Raw genomic sequence first — 21,870 nt, 5'->3', positions numbered from 1 at the left:
ATCAGATCTTCATGTCATTTGCTATTTTTAATTCGTTTCATGTCCACAGAAAATTTTTCACCATATTTTGCATTAATTCAAAGTAAGTAGGTATTCGTGCTTCAGTAAGAGCATAATTATCACAAAACGAGTAAAGAATGGATGTTTCTGACAAGATACGTCAATTTATTTAAAGACTGGCACCTCTCTAGTAGTGCAAACTTTCATAAAATTAATCACATTATGTATTTAACTTTGTTTCTCCTGCACTGGTTTGTTGTCGTACCTACCTATTATTTAACATTTTTAAAAGAATAATTTCAACTGACAACGTATGGTATCTCGTCCACTGTAAGCAGAAGTAGATGATTCAAAGTCTTATCTAAAGTGCACAATAATTATTTAACTTAACAAAAAATAACCATGCAGGTAGGTATAAATTAAGACCGTGCGATTGAAAATAAAAAAATCGAGATGGCCGTGATTAATACGCTTCAGTTGGCAACACGTAAAAATTTAATTCAAATGTCATCATTAATTATTGACTATTAAAATTTGCTATTATAATATGTTCACTTTAGAGCAAAACATTTTCATTGTGTAATGTTACTTCAGAAACGGCGAATCGTTCTATTCGACACCTCGAGTTTTTGAGGAATTTCAACAAAAGTTTCCGGACTTTCAAGCCACTTACCCTTACCAACAACTTGTCTTGATTATTTCGTTTTTCCATACCTGAAAAACAACGTGTTCAAAAACAGGCCTGGCACAATTCCCGAATTAATGCAAGTAATTACTGATAACTGCAATTTAATTGATATCCCCGGTTCCGACTTTGCGAAGGTCATTTGAAAACATGAACCAAAGAATAACGTTATGTTTCGAACATTTAGTGTAGTTCTTGTAAGAATACGATTGGAGCTCCTCCTGTATGATGCTTTGGCACAATGTTTGAGTAATGAAGATAATCTTCATCCTAGAAACAATATTTGTTTGTTAATTTCATTGATCAATTTTATATTTACCAAAATTCGATCGTATTGCAGTCATTTACGGCGTAGTGTTGTGTCTTTTTGACTTCAGAAAGAAACAATAGAAAAGAGCCCCCAAAAACATAACCCCTTTGTAAACAATAGGGGTGCACGTGGTCCTTACCAGAGAACACAGAACGGTGGTGTGGGTGCTCACCGTTGAATAAAGGCGCGGGAGTTTTGAATTTCATTGTTTCATTGAACAAGGTGAGGAAATTATTTTGCAACCGACAGAGCGACAGGTCACATTTTTATCAAAATCAAGATTTCAACGTTCTCAAAATCACTAACCTAACTTTTAAGAATCACAGCCAACTGTATTTTTTTTTGATCGCACGGTATATTTACACAAATCACAAATGAAATTCTGGGCTGGGGAGGCGTTGGAAACCGTCAATTGTTGTGCTTTTTTAAACCGTAGATTAATTGGAGCATGTTGACAGCTAACCTAAAATTTAGACACAAAAAATTCTTTCTTTTTTTCTTTCTTTGCCATGTTTTACATTAAAAATAGAATAACTTAACGATTCTTAATCTCGAAGCAAATATCTAAGGGAACTCTTTGCTGAAAACAAACATGTTCAATTATGTCCCGATTAAACATAAACAAATATCATCGTGTCAAACGGCGGGAAATTCAAACTTTACACTGTTCTAAACGATTTACTTTTTCCAATGCCTACTCAGCCCAACATTTCATTTGAACGTGCGATACAAGATTTGTGTTCCGTACTTTTTTTAAATTAATTGTTAATGTGCTTTATTTTTATTTTTTGGCCGTCACTTACTTCATTCAAGTAAAGTATAAATAAACCTTTAGGAATCGTAACCCCACTTTCGATTCTTGTCATTTTGACAATCAATTTAAACTGTCTGAAGCTCAGATATTCCAAAAATCCGACATGAATAAACAAAATTAGAGCAATCGCACAAGATAACCTGAGGTAAACGTTCTGTGTGGGAGAAATGACAAAATAATTTTGAGTTTTGAAATTTACCACCCAAAAAATAACGTTCATAATCAAGACGGTAATCACTAATCATAATGACAACAAAAAGTTGAAACATTTTCTCTATTTCGTCGGCGACACAAGAAAACCTCGTAACTCCCAAAAAATCCAAACATGACACCTTTACACTTTTACTCTTTTTTCTCTATTAAGCAAAACTTGAAAATCAGTTTATTATCAATTACTTACGTTATCTTTGATAAAATAAACGGGTTTAATAGTTGTTACTTTCATCGGAGTATTAATAATAAAGCAACAGGAATAGTACCGCAATCTCTTTTTAAAAATTTTAAAATTTTGGACTTAGAGAACACATTGGTGGTTGAAATTCAAAAAGGTATATTATTATACTCATGTCACATCGTGAGGAAATTCCTTAACATTGACACAGAACATAAAACACAAAAAAGTCAAAATGTGGAGGCGAGACGCCGGTAATTATGTTTATAAGCACTGCACTATTACTTGATAGTATTATCCGTAATAGTGTATGTACTCCGGCAAAATTGCCGTGCCGCCGGGTGGAGGTGGGATACGAAAAGATATCAATGACTAAAAGTTGTATCCTGCAAAAATTAGCGTACGGGATTTACGAGGTTTTCTTGTGTCGCCGACGATTTAGTTTTTTTCGAGGGAAATATGTACTTACAGAAATGTCTTTTTACTCGTAATAATTTTAAATTGGATTTATTAATGGTTGCGTCGAGTATTTTCCTTTGAATATTTGTGTCCATTTATAATAATTTAAAGTCGCGAAATGCCTGGTTACTTTTCGCCTGCAGATAATAGAAGTTAAGCTTTGGTACATATTTAAAGTTATGTACAAAGTACAAACAGGTGCAACCTAATACATATTTACCCAATTGTGAAGTTATGACAAGGATAAAACAATGTTTTCTGCAAGACATAAGTTCAAAAATTTAAATAGATACATTTCGTGTCTAAATTGAAAGGAGAAATTCATTTCAACATTTGTTAAACAGAAATGGACATAGTGCCACCTAACTATTACACTATTGCAAAAATTTGATGGATGTTAGGTTTGAATAAGGAACAAGTATCTAATTATTTTTGGTGAGTCCCTTGAAAAATGATAATATGTATATAAAGTTGACTCAAGTTGCATAAAACCACTTTGCAACTGACCTTCGAAAATTTACATAGTGTAAGGTGACTGGTTGCAGTATGTAACAGAAGTTTTGTTAGTGTGAATTTTATAACGACCTTTTTTAGTAACTTTTTAGTAATTATTTATTTGAGGTTAGGTACAGCATAAATAAATTAGAAGAACGTGTTAAGTTGCTATTTTTGTCTATTTTTTGGTTGAAGATGGGGCCAAACGAGTTTTCTACCTTTTTTTAATGTAGAATTGATAATCGCCAAGTGCCTGCCAAATTAATTTTATTGTTTTAGTACTTTCGGAATTGTTCCAATAAACTAACAACAAAACAGACGAATCGGTCAAGGAATTGCGTATTTTAGGACATAAATGTGCAATGTCAATTCTTGCAGATCCCCTGTTATGTTTTTTCTGACACGAAAGAAGATTTCAGATGAAGTGAGCAGTAAGCTTAACTTATACTGTTCCCATCAGGATTGGAATAATTACAGGTGGCAGAAGTTGAGTAGAAACGATAAAATATAAATTCAAGCCACTTTGAAATGCCCCAAAATATAATCCCTTTAATAAATGTATTACATAATTATCAAATTAGGAACTAAAATTTTTCAAAGGATGGCTGTCACAGACTTGTCCTAAAAATAAGGGCAGATTTTCAAGACATTCGGATCTAAATCAAATTATCCAGCGAGCCTTAAGTTCTATCCACATTTTCTCCTCTCTTGAACCATGTGGCCTCTTGAGAGATGATGGTAAAAGACCTGATGGTGGTACACTCATTCCATGGAGTAAAGGTCAACGCCTAATATGGGATGTAACATGTGTTGACACTTTGACTGATTCTTACATAAGAAAAACTTCCATAATTGCAGGATCTGAAGCTGCAGCTGCTGAAGAAGCAAGTAAACAAAAACATGACAAATATCAAAATTTAAAGTCTGCAAATTATATTTTTAAAGCATTAGTTTTCATAACATTAGATCCATGGAGTTTGGAATGTAATACATTTATCGATTACTAAAATTTACACAAGTAGGTCTGACCTAATTTCTTAAAAAATTACAACATATGTTTTTGAAAATATATATAATGTAAAATATATGTAATGTAAATCTGATTTTTGAATGCTGTGTTGATGGCGATGTAAAGTCTAAATTTAAGAATAAAGATTTGTTCGTGAGCTATTGTAATATAAAACACATAAAATGGATAAATTGCATTGTATGTATGTATGCTTGTATTGTAATTAAATCAACCGTTCATACCGCTACCGCAAAAATATTCTGAATTTTCGATTCAAGTTGACGTTGGGAAGCTTCCGGGTATGCAGATTGCAATTCTAACGTGCATCTCACAAGCGATTGTTTCATATGCTTTGATAGCACAAGTCGTTTTGGATCGATTGCTTCTAATTTTATTGCAAATTGTAATTTATTTCAATAAATGCCGCAAATGAATTTAAATGTCAAAATTGTTGACAAGTTTAAATTTCAGCAATGCTACCAACAGTGATTCTTCAAAATTACCAAACACGATGAGAGCTAATACCAACCTAATTTTTCATCTGTGGTTTTTTGCAACTTGAGTCAACTTTAGTACTTATCATTTATTGAGAACTGCTCGTATAGAACTAGGTAGGAAGGTCACATACTAGTTGCGTCCTGCGGTCAGATTTTAATCCGGGTCGCTTAAGGGGTTGTACACTAGTTGCGTCTCGCAGATATTCCAAGAAAGTTGCTTACTAATTATAACTAACATGAAATTAATAATATACACCTAATAAAACGTCTGTTCTGTTTATAGAAGTTTACTGATTGATACACGTACCTAATTACAATGATTCATTATAATAAGTATGTATATGTTGATATATGTAATTATATCCAGCGATTAAATTAATTTGTAATCGAGTCATCTATGGGTTTGAATCCGTATGTCTTTTGCGATTGATATGCTTAAGTGTGGGATCATTTTAAAGAATTTTTAAAATTGATTTGGTTTTCGTCATATCCTAATTCTGGGTACTTATACAATTAACTTTAACGTCCGTTGCAATAGTTTTCACGAAATAGGTATTAGCTGTCAAGATCTAACCTGCGTTTTGCGCTGTGGAGCGTGGAGTTCAAGCAACGACATACGTTTTCGGATTCATGCATAACTCGATTAAATTAATTTCATCACTGTATATAAATTACATATAATAATTAAGTAATTATTTACATATCCTAATACATACATATTTAGAACCTACTCATTTTTAATTTGCACGTGGCAAACACTTACCTAAATGCACCGTTTTAACAAATTGAAATCGGCTAATTTCATTTGTGTTTAATTTATTTCGTTTTCTATAAATTTCTTTTTATCAATAAATGCTTTTCGTTAATTTTTTTTTTTTTTTAAATGATGCACTTCTTATTTGTATGTATTATGTATCTATCTCCAAATTCTTCAATAGGTGCACTCCTGTGCAATAAAATTAAGCACAGCAAATATAGTAAATTCAAAAAACTCCTGTACTGTCAAAATTAAATTTTAAATAAAATGCTTGTTTCGACTGTACTTAGTTATTGAAAATTTTCGCTAGAGTGTACCGACATCAAAATCTAGTAGCAAAATATATTTAGGTTATGTTTTCATTTTTAATCATTGAACTAAAATGTTTTGAATCATTCATTGCTGCAACTAAATTAATTAGAGCAATTTAATAAAGTTTATAAAAAACACGCGACAAACTGAAAACAGGTAACAAATTAAACAACAACCAAAATCATCCAAAATAAACTAATCTGTTTCATTTATTCAGAAGAAAATTATTTAACACTTGATTAACACTTATCTCTCCACAATTTTCATTTGTGAATCACAAGAACGAACACCAATTCTTAATTAACAATACTGGAGCGGCTTTGGCACAAATTTGTGATTTCTTCCCGTTATTATCACTTTTTTGTTTGTTCCTCATAATAATTTCTTATGGCCCTCTTCTCTCGCGCCAATAGAACCACCCTACTTCGTTTTGAACTTTCCATTTTTACCTTTTTAAAAAATACACTTAAATAATTTTGCAATTTATTTGACAATGTCAATTTAAACAAATGAATAGTTTGAAAAATTAAAAAATCATAGATAACAACTGGGCAATATGAAAATAACTAGTGATTTAACCAACCTAAGAACTGCAATTTTGATTTTGACAGTCCAGATGTTTATTGAATGGACTTTATTTTATAGTTTAAACAGGACATAACGAAATTCCTAGCAACAAAAATGTTTGTTTTTTTTAAGAATGTGAGAATGCCGCATCACTTAGACAACAATTAAAAAATGTTTTCAAATATTTTACCATAGATCCGTATTATAGATATGTACAACTAAAATACAAGATACATACTGTAAAAATTTGTCATAAGACTTGTGCTTAATTTTATTGCACAGAACTGTAGGTACTCCTATAAATTGAAATATATTTGGATGCCCACAGTAAAACTCACGGTTACGCTGCAAGAAGGTTTCCACAATTACGTCATGTCACTGATGATACCTACTAATTCGGACTGCGTTTTAAGTAAAATGATCCTAAAGGTAAATCCCTGAGATGGTAAAAATAATTTAACTCATCAAATTTCAACCAATCACGCTACCCCCACTGTAGAGGGTAAGGGGAGTGAGCAAAGTGGGGATTAATTTATTTCAATCTGCACGTAGGAAAATGATCAACCGGGACGCAATTAGTAGGTACAGGATTTTATTAGGGAGTGGTTTGACCGCGGAACGCAGCTAGTGTGCGGTGGGAAGAAAATGACCATGAGGAAAAAAGCACTCGTAAGTGAATTTAAAAAAAATGAAAACTTTTTTTTATTGGATTGTGGCAAGATGTATTAGATAGGTACATAAACACAACTACCAGAAAACATGAATGCCAGAAGGAGGTTATTTGATGATGTTTCGTGTAAACGTGTGCAGCCGTGGTGCAAATTACAAGGAAATGTCTACCAACGAAAAATTTTAATGAAGGTCAAAATGTTAGTCGTAAAGGCTAGAGTGTTACGTATATATTTAAATCATTGATTATACATAGATATTTGATTTTTAATAACTAATGTTAACTGTATTTAAACACGTATTAAACGTAATTTTAGATCCCATAATTAGAACATTTCACTCGGAGAAGTCATGCGGTTTCATCTAAAACTCTATTATAAAATTTTCTTGATCACACGATATTTAAATCAATGAAACAAATTTTCTACGTTGCGATCGTGGGTATACGTTACATCCTTCCGATACGATAAGTGGGCGTTTGCCTGTAGGTGGCCGTAAGTAGTCTTCTCACTGGAGCGGAAAATCGATTCCCAAGACGTAAAAGTAACTCTATTTATAGTCGCGAGTCTTTTAAAAAGTATCCACCACCGTGCAATGGTGCGAACATTTAATAAAATACCTACGAGTAGATTCTCATAAATAAGCTGAACCTACTGCAGTTACGTTTAGTAAAACATTGTGACATAATAACAACAAAATCACGGAAATCAACGGTGTCCCTGAAATTCTCTTCCTATTGTAGGTATAATCCTTCCAGGCTTTTTCCCTCTTTTAGGCTATTACCTACTTTGAGGATAAAATTATAGTGACAAGGATTATTATTAAACCAAGTGGCGGCCAATCGCTCTTAAGACTACGCAGAATTTATCAATTATTATTAGGTATTGCGTATTCAGCAAGAAAAATTACAACAAAAATTCCTCTTCTATACCTACTCAACATTAGAACCTTGATTTTTATTTTTCGTTTTGCTGTGTTGAACTTCATGACCGTTGCGTTATGTTCTTTGTTAGCGTGTTGTACACTTACGGAACGGTACAAAGGATCCAGTTGAGGTTCTCCCGTCTCTGTCAAACTATGCCGATACCTTTGGGTTGATTATAGGTGAGACGTGATCAACGATCTAATAAACAAACAGTCTCAACTTTCTACTTTATATAAACCGTGCAAATTTTAACGAAGCCGTTACGTTAGGTCGTAAAATATCGACACGAGAAATCTTGCGGCGGCATTTTTCCAACTGTCAAATCAACACGTAAATTATTTATTTTCGTAACGCAACAGAAGTTAATAAAATGTAACAAGTAAACGTTACGTAAATGTATCATAGGCTGGCAGCCAGTTAAGGCGACGGGATGTGGTGGGGCGGAGCGGGCGTCCCCTCTCTTCCGTCTCTACGCGTCTCTGTAAGAAATGAAATGGCCGACCGAAGTCGGCGGTGCAGACATTGCGGCTCTAACAATTTGCTCTCAGTTTCGCTTTATTATTTTTTTTTGTGAGAGTGATTTTTTTTATTCTACAATTATCAAGATTAGACCGTAGGTGGCGCCGCCTATTTTGGGGTGGACTTTCGAAATGAACTGTTCGTTTGTCTAGGGTAAAATATAGAATGGAATGTTACCAAACGAATTATTTATTTATCACTCCATTAGGTGGTTTACTGATGGCATCAGGTTACTAAAGTGGGTGTAAATAGATTCCGGAAATATAACCAAATTACCCTAATCACTTTGTAGGTACCTCCTCGTGCTACGCTAGATTTCGACATGATAGTAACCTAATAAAGTTTTGACGACTTCGCGTAAAACATAAACCCATAGATACGCATACGCGTAGGTAGGTATATGTACCTACTTATCCGTGGTGTATTTATTTTTTGGCACTTGTTATCGGGGAAGATCTTCTACTCCAGTAGGTGTCAGTATAGATATTCTTACCTACCTATTGCATACCTACCTGGGTATATTACCTGTTTTGTAAGTATGTCGGTATGTAGTTGCAGTTTGGGGAAGTGAATCAGCATCGGTAAGGAAATCGTTGGCTTCCCATTGTTATAATCAGATAGGTACATACCTACTCACCTACTTATCTAATAAATGCTGGTTTAACATTATCAATATTGTATTTGTCTATTTACCTACATTATCTATACAAAGTATGATAATGTCATTTTTCCGCAAATTGTTCAAAACAGAGTTAAAGTTGAATATACAGGGTTATTCTAAATGATTGTAGTCGAAGTTGGCGTGAAAACTGAATGTAAAATTTAAATAAAATCCTCATCACTGCACTTTTCACCTAAAAAATGACAGTGACAGCGACACAACTGACAGTTCACATGAAAGCGGCAAAAACGTAATAACATGGGCATGGCCTACTTCGAGTACAATCATTTAGAATAACCCTGTATTTACCTAATATGAACCCTAAAGGCGGCCTTACACCAAGGCAACAATCGGCAACATGTTGCCTGCAACATTTTTTAGAAATGTTGCCCGTCATTACTAAACAATGTTGCAGGCAACATGTTGCCTTGGTGTAAGGCCGCCTTAATGCTGACACATCAATTGGTACCGATGCAAGAAAAAAAAAAACAATTTGAGAATCCGACAGGAGTAGCATGTAATTTTGATCACTTTTGACAGATGACAGAATAGTAGGACGTTTTTATTACGATAAAAACATTTTGATTGGATGAAAGCAAGCGCTCTGATAGGTTGAACACGCACATTTGATGTACGTGGGAATTAATCGCACATTAATCACTCTTTCGTTTCAATTGATGATTATCCCAGGAGCTAAGGGTTAAATTAGGGGTTAGGAAAATGTAAAAAATATACATAGGTACTATGGCGGACAATAAATTTAGGCCGGCCTGTCATTGAGTTGACATCAAAATGTGAAGCTGGCATTAGGTATGTTCAACTAACCCCATTTTCGATTTTTGTCATTCTTGTCATCGTGACAGCGATAATCAAAATTAAAATTGGGAAAAGAAGTATGCACTAGAGAGAAGTGCTACTAGTTATGCTAGTGCGTCATGACAAAGCCTCCTTTAGGAGGCTTTGGTCATGATCTGTAAGTTACGAAAAAGGCGAAGGAAACGCCAAACAGCTTGAAAACCTTCAGTTTGACAAACTGACACATCAGTCACAATGACAATAAATGGTCGCTTGCATTGACTTTTTTTAAATGTCAGAAATTTGCCGGCCTAAATTTATTGTCCGCCATAGTATCTACATATTCGATTAAAAAAAGATCAGTAGGTAGATACCTACCTATGTAAAAAATGTTTATTTTAAAGAGTTCTATTGGTGATTAAATTTATTACGTGGACATCCATAATACCCTGTATATGTAGTTAACAGATAGATAAAAAAATGTCTATTTCAGAAGATGGTTTCATTGTGTTGGAAATTTCTTCGAAATATGCCAACAGTACATATGTACGTTCTCCGAAAAAGATTTAATATTTTTCTTTTCAATTCATAAATTTTTGATACACACTCGTATCCGTCGCGAAATTTCTTTGGTTGCAATTTTGGCCTTTTCAACATTTCGTCCTCGCTTTCGTTGAAGTTTTTATAGCTAAAATTGAGTCCACTTACTTAAGAAGAAAATAACACCTATTGTTATCCTATAAGTGTTACCTTTTATCAAATAACGATCACGCTACGAAATGAAAAACTGAATTGAAAGAAGTCTGAACTATCACTGAACGGTGGTTGCCTAGCAAGGTCATGGATGATGCCAACATAATTTCGGAAAATGTAAACGTATTTGTGGGCGGAGTTAATTTATAGCCCATGTGCGTAAGGAAGCATTTACTAGACGGGTTGTTGGTGCGGTTTTCGCAATTTACACCAGTGGACGTAGGAAAATTATTTTTTATTTATATTAAATATAGGTACTTATTAAAATCTGTAACCTGTACTTAATCCTTTCAAGGAACCTGTGATGGCACCTTTACATTAATAGTTATTACATTAGCAAAGAACGGATGGCGCAACTAAAAGGCCAGTGAAGAATAAAGAAATTTGCAGAATTAACTGATAAAATCGTAAATTCCCGTACCTAACTTATTATTCTATTACACAAACGGAATGCGGTTATGGCTTAATTGGTGTTTACAATTTACTAGTAGATATTCATTAGTCTTCAAAATAGAAAATTCGTCTCCTACTAGACACTTGTCATCGGCTGGCCGCAAACAAACTCAGGTCTATATTTATTGGTTTCTTGCATTCTCACCGCACTCCGTGATTGGGCCATTGTAAACTACTTTAAAAGACAAAACCATAATCTTACCTACTAAGTAGATATATCGCTGGGTAGACGTAACGAAACTAAATCTAAAGTAGATACCTACTTCAATTTAAAATGAACTTTTCCATTTAAATTTTCCTGTTTAAAGAAATAAGAAATTGAGAGAATGTCAAGTGTATGAACAAGAACATAATTAGAAATAGAAAAATCAGATATCAAGTTGAGCCCGTCACAAACGAAAATTTATGAATATGTAGAGCAATTTGTGCTCTTTCTTGCATGAAACAGATAGATAGCAGAGCAACTTGTTATGGATTTCGCATATCTTGTGCTCATGATGGATTATTTTTGATGACAATAGATAGTGCCTAATTGTAAGAATTTGCATATGTAGGTACCTATTGACAAAAATGAAATGAATCAATAAAAAGCAAGATGCATTTACATTACTGAAATCATAGGAAATAGTTATTTTCATATGAGTAGCGCTGTCAGATCACTTTTCAGGCCGAAATTTGAAGGACGACGCGTCAGCCAAGTGCTGCAAAACAGGCCGAATACTTGAAAACTGACAGCGCACGAATATTGAATTAGCTATTTACAATCGAGTGTGGGAAGTTACATTTTGCACCGCGAAGTTTAATTTGAAACACGACGCGAAGCGGAGTGTTTCTTTCATAAACTGAGCGTTGCAAAATGTTTCACACACAAGGTATGTATGTATAGTGCTTTTTTTTAAAACAATTACATAGGTAGGTATTATTTTTCGAATTTTAATAGAACGCACCCAAGAATAGTCAAATGTAAGGTAGAACTGACAGATGACGCTGCTATTTTGATTTGTATACCTAGGTACATATTGTTCTCCTGAAACTCAGCTTCATTAATTTAAAATTGTGTATTTCTTCTACGTTTCTAAAGTTTAAAAACACGGATTATTTACTTTGCCGCTTAGTATGGGAAAAATTCACCGTCGCACAGTCGCCGTAAAAACAAAGTTTCATATGACGTGTGAACAGTGCGTATTTGCAAAGTTTCCATCACAGGAGGCCAAGAATATTATTTATTGTTACTAAAGGTTTGTCTTCCTTTTTGTGTTCTTCGAATCTACGGCATCTAGGAGAACATGACATTCATTCTTTTATAGTCGTTTATTTCTTTATGCGGTTTAAGAGTTTAGATTGACAGGACAGAAAACAAATTAAATTAAAAACTAAATCTTTGTGGCGTTATTTTCGAAGGACCAGCTATTTTAGATGTAGACGTTTATTTTTGGACTGTGTCTTATTACAAGCGACTCAAGCTACTGCTTACAAGTTACAAATCGGGGGTGAGAGGGGGGTGAGCGATGAGGGTGGTTACCCCTCCCTCTCAATAGGCGTCAACAATCTTTTCGCAACGAAAATTGCTACCTTGTTAGATTTTTTTTTTACATTAAATCCGTGTATTGTCGAATCAACAGAATGAGAACCAATGAAACCAGAGACCAAAGTAATACATATTAATAATTATTATTATTAAAACATTTTTTTTAATCATTACTAATCGTGTCAGGTTGTAGTATGAGCGTTGTTAGAGTAATGAAAAAAATGTATCTACCCTTGAGCTTAAAATGCTACTTGACCTTTTGATTTGAATAGATAAAAGCACACTTTAACATCTGCTATAGAAAAAATATAAAATTTTGTCATAAGATTTCTCTTTGGACGTTTTTAGAATAACTAAATTGTCGTTATACCTACTGTGAACAAAAAATGTAACTGCTAGAAATAATGCTTTTCAAAAATAATAGGTAGTCCTCCACAGTGGAAATTCTCCTTATTACAATTGGTAGGTATACAGTGTGGTCCAACACTTACCATTTTTGCGATTACACGTTTAATAATTGTCCAAAAATTCTGAAACTCGGTAGGCACAATCTACAATTAATATTCTATGATTGAGGATGTTTTTTTTCAATTAAATTTTTGTGATGGAGCTAACTTTATAGCGATTTAATATCAAATTGGTCCAAATATTGAAAGCTTTTTTTTCTCTACTAGTTACAGAACTCCTCACCTTTTTGATTGATCCACTTCCGACTTTGAATTATAATTAGGTAATAGTGAAAATTACGATCAAATATCAAGTTAAAGAAAGCTGGAATCCAAGACCGTTTATGGTAGAGCTGAATAGGACAGCTCGTAATGTGATGGCCCCTCAATAAATCTTTTTGACGCAGGGCTGCCGGCTCCCCCGAAACCATTTTTCAGGTCAGTACTGGTGAAATTCCAGTTTATGATAGAAACGATTCGCAGCAAGTAAAGTATTTTTCTTTAAATGAAAAATAGATATTTAAGAAAACTGAATATTGAATAATTTCAACTTCATTACAATTTCTTCAGAATGTTTGCCGAAATTACTAGGCGTAAAATAGTCGAGTTCGGCCCGACAGGGTAAGTACCTGCAGTTGGCGGCAGCGGAGTTCCTCCCGGCGGTCAGAAATTTTCAGGTCTTGTAGCAGGTAGTGAACGGTAAGGGATTAGCACTGGTGATAAGAATGATCCGGTAATTAGGAATTACATTACCTTTCCTAAAATATTAAATTAAATATTTGCTTATAAGAAGACATACTTCTTGGGACCAATGATTAAAACCATCTCTTTTTTGGTGGGATGCAGGGGTAAATCTCACTTATAAATAAGCCCATTTCAAAGTAAAATTTTTAGTTTAATTATTTCTTTAAAAACGTCACCATGGAAACTGAGTGAAAAAGGCAAACTTGTAGTGAATGGTGCAAAATTTCGTCAAGCCAGAAAGTTATGTAATAAGTGATAACCGTATACGTTGGAGATGTAAAACCCTATGGCCAGTCTTAAAAAAAAACTCACTGTATACTCATATCATCTACATAAATAGAGTACAATTTGTAAATGCCGTATGTCATTTTATTTTACCCTTGTAAATAAAATTGTTTCTCCCTGGCATCAGTGTATTTATTACCAATTTCAAGCAAAATACTCGTCATTATAATCTAGTCCTACCTATCGCAGTAATCCCCGATAACCTCGGGAGGAACTCGTCCGTTAAAAAGGGTTATGCAGGTAAAGAAGTGACCACCGGGAGGAACTCGGATACGCCCCTGCAGTTTGGCGATAGGGTATTGTAAATCTTACTTCTGGTTTGGTTTGTGATTAGGCACTTAGTGTAACTGCCTCATAAATTCCTGTCAGTTGTGCGGCACCTTCTTTAATTGCAAATAAATCGGCAATGTGATGCGTTTTATTTTTTTTTATTTTCAGATTTCTGTTTTCTGTATTAGTTTGAACCTATTTAGATCAAAAAATTTTTTTTGAATTTTGATTAATTTCACTTTATCGCCTCTTGACGCGAAACCCAATTGATAATAAATAAAATAATGGGACAGGCTTATAGCTCCATAATGTGTGTCTCTTCCTAGCTAAGCGTAAAATTTTTTCGATAATTAGAAACCGCGTAATCGCAAAAATGGTAAGTGTTGGACCACCCTGTATGACGGGTGTTTTTTTTAAATTTGGCGTCGAAGAGTCGTTTGTGAATGCACGATACGGATAACCGATCACGGATCAGCTGTTTCAATCTTGGGCTTTTAGACGAGTGGTGCGTTCTCAATCGACTCTCCAACCCCAACTTTGTCGTCAAATTAAAAAAAAACACCCAAGTTATGACTCTCACGATGTAAAAGAGCTTTTGAGATAGTCACGAGAAATAATCCAATATCTAGAGATAGATAGTTTAATATTTAAAAATTGCTTCTTTGCGACAGACATTAATTAGAGAAACAAATCTTTAATTTGCAGTTACTTCAAAAAATTGTCATAAATCCAGCTACAAAGAAATTGTTCACTGAGATTAAGCGAAAATACGGATCTAGACGAAATTTTGTTAAAATTTGTTAAGATCAGAATCAAGAGTCGACATTTTCGTTATGTTGCCTTGTGTACGTACGTGTTTTATGTGGTTGGTTTACACAGTAGGATTATATGAAATCCTCTCGTAGTAACGGTGAAATTAGGCGATAAAGAAATATAATGGATATTTAGATCTTATCTGCATCTTGTAGACTTTTTGTTTTCCTAATAGAAGCTTATTATTATCTATCCTAGATGACAAGCATCAGATGAAAATTTGTTGGTTTTTGAGCAGTCGTCGAAGAAACGTCGTTAGCATCCTAGCAAACAAAATGAATTGTTTGTCATTAGTTTCGTTCGGGAGTTTATCTGGGCGCATTAAGAATCGTTGATGCGATCGAATAAAAATGGCACCATCGAAATCGCCCGTTTCCCTTTTCGGAGAGGCTCTTGACTTCATTTGCACTCATAAAACGCCTAAATGATGGATATTACCGAAACTTGTTTCAGGTGTTTTTCGAATGCACGCATGCAACTCTCCCGTGGCGGTTTTTATCACCGCGTCCATTTTAACGCAACGAAAAAATGCCACAAAAAATTAATACATCACTTAGAGCATCGTGCAATTAGTCGTGGCCAGGAGCATCACCACAATTAAACAGCAATAAACCGGTGTGCCCCGGAGAAATTTTTCCGAATAGTGAGGATCGTGTCCAAAGCGAACGGCGAGATAATTAAGTTAAAAGCTTTTAAAAGCGTGTTTTTACGGAACAAAAGCTAAATAAAAGCGCCGGCCAAGACGTAGAGATAATTAATAACGATGACGGTAGAAGTATCGAGTTGTTAATATTTTCGTATGTTTAGGCAGTTTGTGCGGACTTGATCTCTTTAATGCCTTAATTAATCGCGTTTGTTCGCCGCGCAAGAAGATGAATTTTTCAGCGAAGCTGTTTCAATTTTCAGCTCGGTGCGCTTTTAAGTAACTGATTTATACGACTGAATTAAAATTGTTCGGCGATAGAACACAGTCGATCGATTCGCTTTGAAATTTTAATTGAATCCGTGGATTTTTTTAAAAGTCAACAAACAGGACACGCCGAGTCCGGTGCTAGTGAAACTTTTCATTATCGAACTTGATCCTTTTAATTTGACTTGTTATAAACGCAGCGTAATAAAAACTTGGCGAGTCCTTTAAGTAGTTTGCGGAGTCGATAGCGATCAGAAGTAACTTACTGAACACCGTTTAAGTCGGTTTGTTATGCAGGTCACGTCTGCCGTGTTTCTAGACTGTCATTAAAAGGCATTCGTAATCTATGGATATCCTCCGTGGTTGACTCGTTCTGGTTTGCCGGCCGTTTCGTCATGTCTTCTTCCACTTCTTCTCCGACGATTTTCTGCCCTGGCGTGTTTCTTGCATCGATGCGTGTCCACTGTATGCTAATGCGTCAATTAATTAAACTATTGTTCTTTCATGTTTTCGGGGCGATGGAAAGACATTATAAATTATGTCGATGTATGAGACCACCTGTTGCCGATTTCACATTACCCCGCGTTCGAGCAAACTTATTGTGACATGAGCACAGGTGTATGTTAATACAGTCTGCCTTGTGCGACGTCAAAAAAGACGGGAATTGTATATCGCCGGTCTTTGTTTTTAGCAACAAACACGTTCAAATCGGGACTGGAAGCTTGCGAATTTATCCGACATCCGTTTGTCTCGGCTCACGTCGAAAGACGGCAAGGAAGATGCAAAGTGCGAGGAGCGGCATTTTCTTTTCTTCGTCGAGTTTTCGCGGAAAATTTACTCGATGCGTTATTATTAGCTACTCCGATATGCGTTTTATTTTCGGTTTATTAATAGACGGTCGTGTTTAGCATTATTTCGAAGTAACAGACAAATAAACACCGAAACCTTGTCAGTTTTTAACCTTCACCTTCGACACAAAGGTTTTTTGAAACTAGATTTGGAAATGTCGTCGGATCTGGTACAAAAGCACAAAAGGAAGTTTAAAATAACAAGCAACGGTTTCGCTGATGAATTTCTACAGGTGTTTTACGTGAGTTGACTAAATTACAATTTACCGAAAGTCTTTCAAAGTATACTTTATGAAAATTAATTGCTTCAGCGATGAATTCTTAAACAGTCAAAATGTCGAGTTTCCACCTCGGTTTTTATTTAAATAATGATGTTAATTTCATAAACAGAAAATGTGTTTTAATTGCTCTCTGATTAAACGTAATGGTTTTATGTATACTTTTAATCTGGTTTTTTAGCGAGCTGAATTTAATTACATACATCGATTTTTGAGCGGAAATCTTTTCTCTCTGAATTACATGCAAGGTGCTCCTTTACTTGTACAGACAATGCAAGTTTTAATTAGCTGCAGGTTGAGAGAATCCCGTTTTTAATAAATTTATAATTTGATTATGCATCCTCATCTTGATAATTAAAAAACAAAATACCCGTTTCACATTTTTTATTTATAACCCTGCGTAACCGGAGATGATTAAAATAGATAAAAATTCGACAGGACCCCCCAAAAAATTATTAACCCTTATTAATCTAAAGTTGTACCTTTAGGTACTAATTTCTGGTTTTTGGTAGGAATACCCACATACCAGACATTTTATTTATTTGATAAGTTTTGTTCCAATTTCAATTCAATTGAAATATTTTCCTTTTACAATTATATCGAGTGCTCATTTAAATTTCTCCTCAAAGTTGGCGGTGAAGAGTCGATTGTGAACGCACCACTCGTCAGTCTGCAGAGTAAAAACACAAACAACGCAAAAAGTGAGGTTAGATTTAAACAGATGATCCATAATCTGTGTTGTGTTCACAATCGAGTCTCCAAGGCCTACTTTGAGGATGAAATTTAATTAACACCCGATATAACGGGTGTTTTTTTTTTTAATTTGGCGTCGAAGTAGGCGTCGGTTGTGAACGCACTATACAGGTTACGGATCACGGATTAACTGTTTAAATCTTACGCTTCTACACGAGTGGTGCGATCTCAATCGACTCTCCAACGCTTAGGTACTTCGACGCCAAATTTAAAAAAACATCCTTTATGTACCTAGTTTAAACCAATCATTTCTTGAATAAAAAAAGGGCAAGTTTTTCAGAATTTAAGAGTAGTTGTGAGAATAAGGAAATAAAGTACATATCTTTACGTTTTTCATATTCTAAACTGTGCCACTTTGGTAGTTTTAATTTTTTGTTTTCAATTATCTCCATAAATTATTTCATCTTCTCTTACATTTATGTCGTTATCAAATGTGCAGTTACGACTGCACCGCGTGCATTTCCCTTCAGAAATGACCATTATCCACCATGATTTATGCTATCGGAATGCGGTTTACTTCTAGACCACTCAATTTTATCGGATCAGCAGGAACGAGACCGCTGCAGGAATTGAAATCTTGCGCGACATAATAATTGGTGAACCAGAAGAAAGCATTTTGTCGAGACTGTCTGCTCACTTTGATAGATCATCCTAATCTGTTTCACTTCCTGGCATTGTTAACATATGGACAATTTTTTTAGGGTGACGTAGCAAGTTGTTAACAAGGCGGAAGTGTCATGCAGGACATTTCTGCATCTGCAACCGTGCGCATATCTCAATCAGTAATAAGTAATAACCTGTCTGCGTCGCGACATTTGTTTATTTTACCTTGAGTTGGTAATATTTTATGATTTTTTTTTTGTGTGTGTTTATGCTAAAATATGTGTGGTGTGACCTTATTAAATTTGATTAACTGGTTAAGGAACCGGACCTTGAGTGATAATCGATTGATCTTTACTGTAATCGGATTGACCTTCGTTGGAATGTGGTGTTAAATGATTAGATAATAACTTTATTAACTGGCAAATATACATTTCATTGATACCATTCAAAGGGCGAAACTGTGTCATCCGTTTATCCTTGACTGGGATCCCATTAAAATTAAATTAATTAGAACCTAATCGAAATGTATTTTCAGGTAACGTCGATGATGTAGATGGTAACTAATTAATTATTAACAATCCATTTACGTTGATATTCGAAGCTTTTGCCCTACCAATAAAATGTTAATTGTTGTCACGTTGACGCCGGCGAAAATCAAATAAATTTCCATTTGGAGTCGAGCATTAAATTTACGCGATATGCAAATGCACAGTTTTAGCATGCGTCATTTGATACGGCTGTGCATACGATAAAGTGAACAATAAAGTTGCAAAATGAAAATATACCGAAAGCTGCCAAAGGACAATGCGGTCGCGTAAGTTTAAGTTCGAAATCAGCGATGTAAGTACGACGAAATTATTAAATATGAATAAAAGCGTGATGACACCTGTTCGACGACCATCAGTTACGGCTCCCAGATCTTGGATCAAATTACCGATGAGACGGGTTTCCTGCAGCACGAAGAAAAATGGCTGACAGGTTTATTGGCGATTCGAGTAAGCTTCAATTAGAAATCGTTAGCTGCGACGTCTCATGTTCCTTTTTTATTCAAACAAAAATGTACATAAATACCTATAATAAAATAAATGTAAGATCTAAAGTTGTCTGAATCTTTGGGTAAAGATAAACAAACGATATTAAGACACTGGTAAATTTACAGGACAAATCATTTACATTTCTCGTCAAAATTGGCGTTGAAAAGTAGATTGTGAACGCATCACTCGTCTGTCTGCAGAATAAAAACACAAACAACCCAAAAAGTGAGGTTAGATTTCAAATGGTCCGTGGTGCGTCACAGTCTACTCTTCTTCAACGCCAACTTTGAGGAGAAATTTAAATGAACACCGGATTTTTAAGAGAAGTGCGATATATGCGATGCTCTCAATGTAGGCTAGTGAAGACCTTCCTTGACAGATCATTGCAGCTCGATTCTCAATATGACAACGTCAAAATAGCTGGACGGATCATCACAGGCCGGAAACTTTGAGACCTTACCAGGTATATGTATGCTTGGAAGCAATTCTTCTGATCATTAGAGACAAGCGGAAATAAATTCGCACCAAGAAAAGTAGTAACATCTAGAGAACTCGCTTGTAAAGTGGAACATACATAATCTCTGGCTCGCAGTTGAAATGTTTCCGGACACAAGTGTGCTATTTCTGTTGGAAATATTCTGTGCGAATAGCAGCGTTCAAAACGTGTCATTGTGCAAACAAGAGACTACTTTTATTGACTCAGATAACTGCGATAAATCAAGAAATCACCGGCAAATATTGAAAGTTTGCCATGTTTAATTTTGGAGAGGCTTTTCCGAAATTTTTTCGTGTGATTGTTCGCTGCGGAACCCATAAATAACCGAGCGGTTCGTTGTTGGGACACTCATTAGCCTAAAATAAAACTTTATTTGATCGAAATAGTTTCGAGTTATAATTAGAATCGTGTTTGTGCTTTTGAAAAACAAATTAGGTGAAACGGATCGTTTACGTCGCCGCGATAAGATCTCCCACATATTTTACTTGGCTTTCCCGTTGCTCCATAAATCAGATTAAGCACGAATAGCGAACACACAAAAAAAATTACAATAATCTCGATAATAAATACGACACATAATTTCTATCGAGCCTCCGCCGTGATCCCGACTTTTAATAAATTCCGAACGCATCAGAAATTCCCTCGTAAACTTCCCACTCTTTCGGGGATCGATTTTGTGAAAAATAAAACGTTTTCAGGCTGCGAACAGCAGATTCAGCTAACTCGACGAGCCAACGTGGAATTATTTACAGACAATATAACAACAGATATTACACGTTCAAGCACCGGAGTCGTGCTTGACATGGATGGGACTATGAAAAATAAACTGTTACTTAACCGTTGTGGGTAGATAAAATTATTCTGACGATCCTCGACTTTGTCTAGGATTTTTCATATGCATTTGCGTAACACGTGCTCGTCCATCGTGCTGTTTTAAATATTGAATCGGTTCGAATTTTTGCGGTGAACCGGCATCTGACCGGGATGCCAATGGGCACTGTCAAATATAACGGACATAGCTGCATTGAATACCAGATGATCTTATTGCACATGCACGCTAACTATGTCGTCGATTGTGCAAGCGTGACGCTACGTTAATTTATTATCGACGTAATCGGCATGCTCGTTTTACGGGATCAATGGGGCAGTTTACGAATAGCGCATCGACGCCCCAAAAGGACTCGAAAGTGCAGACAGAGCATCCCCGTGGAGTTCAACCGATTCTGATTGATCTACTAATGCGAACAACGCTTAATTAAAATAGAGCTCTGATGTGGGTAATACGTGTGGAGCGAGTCGAGTATACCGAAGTAGTTTTTATTATTTTATGGGGAAGTTTATTAAATATTACGCACATTTGGGGATCAAAATTGCATCATATTGTTTTGTTTCCACCGTGATTCGATAAATCGAAACACACGAATAACGCTGAAAGCGGACTACAAATAAGCTATTCAGAACACTTCGTATTCAGAACTCTACAATCTGTTGGCGCCATATTTTTCGTTTTTTTTTTTTTTTAATTTCTGCTTGAGCGGAAGCGTGCAGTAGTTTTTAAAATGGATCATTACAACCTTCTAATTCCGGATGTTCTAACGATGAAGATCACATTTACATTGAAAAAATTGTAATTGTGTCGTTCTAAGCCATATGCAGAATGTGTCATTGTGTAGTGTCTAAATGGTCGTTGAAGGTTTGGTATTTTAATCCCACCGAATTAGTACTGCATTGCTGCTAGCAGTATTAGATCAATAACGGTTGTAACATGCAGGAATTTCACGTAAGAGAGGA

General features: G+C 35.1%; 1 protein-coding gene and 1 long non-coding RNA gene across 4 annotated transcripts in view; both read left to right on the top strand.

Annotated features, from left to right (window-relative positions):
• Positions 1-21,870, top strand: part of Hers (Histone gene-specific Epigenetic Repressor in late S phase) — a 154,184-nt gene that overhangs the window by 117,703 nt on the left and 14,611 nt on the right. The window lies entirely within an intron of this gene.
• LOC138133926 (uncharacterized) lies at positions 339-4,320 on the top strand. 2 transcript variants are annotated; one of them, XR_011160571.1, is made up of 3 exons: positions 3,102-3,203; positions 3,254-3,383; positions 3,434-4,320. It is a non-coding gene; the product is annotated as an uncharacterized lncRNA (long non-coding RNA). The 2 variants fall into 2 exon arrangements; XR_011160570.1 differs by having other exon boundaries at positions 339-3,383.

The sequence above is a fragment of the Tenebrio molitor genome, chromosome 6 (genome assembly GCF_963966145.1).
Source record: "Tenebrio molitor chromosome 6, icTenMoli1.1, whole genome shotgun sequence".
NCBI classification, from domain to species: domain Eukaryota; kingdom Metazoa; phylum Arthropoda; class Insecta; order Coleoptera; family Tenebrionidae; genus Tenebrio; species Tenebrio molitor.
Note: the sequence above shows the minus strand (reverse complement) of the source record. Positions and strands in the feature narration are given on the sequence as shown.